The sequence below is a fragment of the Bubalus kerabau genome, chromosome 2 (assembly GCF_029407905.1).
Source record: "Bubalus kerabau isolate K-KA32 ecotype Philippines breed swamp buffalo chromosome 2, PCC_UOA_SB_1v2, whole genome shotgun sequence".
Lineage (NCBI taxonomy): Eukaryota > Metazoa > Chordata > Mammalia > Artiodactyla > Bovidae > Bubalus > Bubalus kerabau.
In genome coordinates this window covers 29,042,027-29,043,658 of record NC_073625.1, presented here as the reverse complement: position 1 = coordinate 29,043,658, position 1,632 = coordinate 29,042,027, and the positions used below count along the sequence as shown (strand labels likewise).

The 1,632-nt window shown below is 47.8% G+C and overlaps 1 pseudogene; it reads right to left on the bottom strand.

Annotated features, from left to right (window-relative positions):
- Window positions 1-417: 417 nt before the first annotated feature.
- Window positions 418-948, bottom strand: LOC129643156 (40S ribosomal protein S28-like; annotated as a pseudogene).
- Window positions 949-1,632: the final 684 nt, after the last annotated feature.

Here is a 1,632-nt window from a genome sequence, read left to right as displayed (position 1 = left end):
TATGTAGAAGATTCCTTGTAGCTATGCTTAGAGTATCTTTGTTCCCTGGGTGTGTAAGCCTTCTTTTAAAAATATCTTAACTCTTCCATTCAAGGTGTAGAGTATGGAAATATGCAGAGCTTGGGAGGACACTGACTTGGAAACTGGTGTCTTTCAAACTGAAATTGTTGTAATGATAACCTGTTAATAGGTTTTCTTGTGGGCCTGCCCAACTTGGCCTCTGTGGGCCGGGGGAGCCGGGTTGACCAGCTGTGCCTGGCCATGAGGGATATCTGTGTTTCCTGTTTATTTTGTTTTGTGTTTTTTTGGCTGAGTTGGGTTTTAGTTGCGGCACCTAGCCTTAGTCGCTCTGTGGCATGTAGAATCTTAGTTCCTCAACCAGGGATTGAATCCGTGTCCCCTGCATTGCAAGACAGATTCTTTTTTTTTTTTTTTTTCAGGTTTACATACAATACAAACACTTTATTAACAGCAGATCATCCTGGTGGGCCAAGGCGTCAACCCAGACATCCAGCACCCAGTCACAAGTTCAGCGCAGCCTCCGAGCCTCTCGCTCTGACTCCAACAGGGTGAGCACGTCGCCCCCGCGCACGGGGCCTTTCACGTTTCGGATGATGGAGCAGCTCGTGTCGTCCATGAATCCTACGCGCACCTGCGTGCAGTGTCCCTGAGAACCGGTCCTGCCAACACCTTGGTGACCCTGGTAAGCTTGATGGGCTGCACACGGCTCGTGTCCATGATGGCGGCGCGGCGGCGGTCGGGCGGAGAGCGCAAGACAGATTCTTAACCACTGAAACAACAGGGACATCCCCATTTGTGTGTTAATTGCAAATTAATGTTTTGCTGGCATTTATGAAAATATTAATATATTTTATGATTAAAACTTAACCGCTAACCTTTTATTGATGTGTATTTGTGTGTATGTATGTGTGTTTTTTGGAAGAAGACAATTTTTCCACAGACCAGGGGCACGGCGGAGTGGAGGGATGCTTTGGGGATAATTCAAGTGCATTAAATGTATTGTGTACCTTATCTCTATTATTATTACATCAGCCCTAGCTCGGATCATCAGACATTAGATTCTGGAGGTTGGAGACCCCTGACTTAGAGGACAGGAAGCAACCACAGCGAGTCCAGTGCGGGAGGGTGCTACAGTGACTGGCCTCCACCCTGAGGTGGTAATGAAGCTTAATGAGGCTTTTTAAAAATTGCTTTAATTGGAAAACAATTGCTTCACAGTGTTGTGTGTTTCTGCTGTATAGCAAAGTGAATCAGCTATGTACATATATCCCCTTCCTCTTAAGCCTCCCCCAACTCGCACCCTCCCCCCGCCGCCCTCCCCCCGACATGAGACGCCCTTAACTGAAGTTTCTCTGTGGCTGTTCTTATGCCAGTCTGCCCTTCTTGCATGGTCTTCAACAGCGCTAGCCAAAAATGATGACCAAGCAAACCCTGGGAGGTACATTCCAGGGGCCACTGCACCAAGTCTGAAGTGTAGGCAACAGAGCGGCTGATTCTTTGGCCTTTTGTACCAGAAAGTAAGGAGGCTGCCAGATGTGGGTCTTGTCACGTAGACGCCAGTGCCCATTTGAGAGCACCTGTTGACCAAAATGGCACAAAGGTAAAAAACCC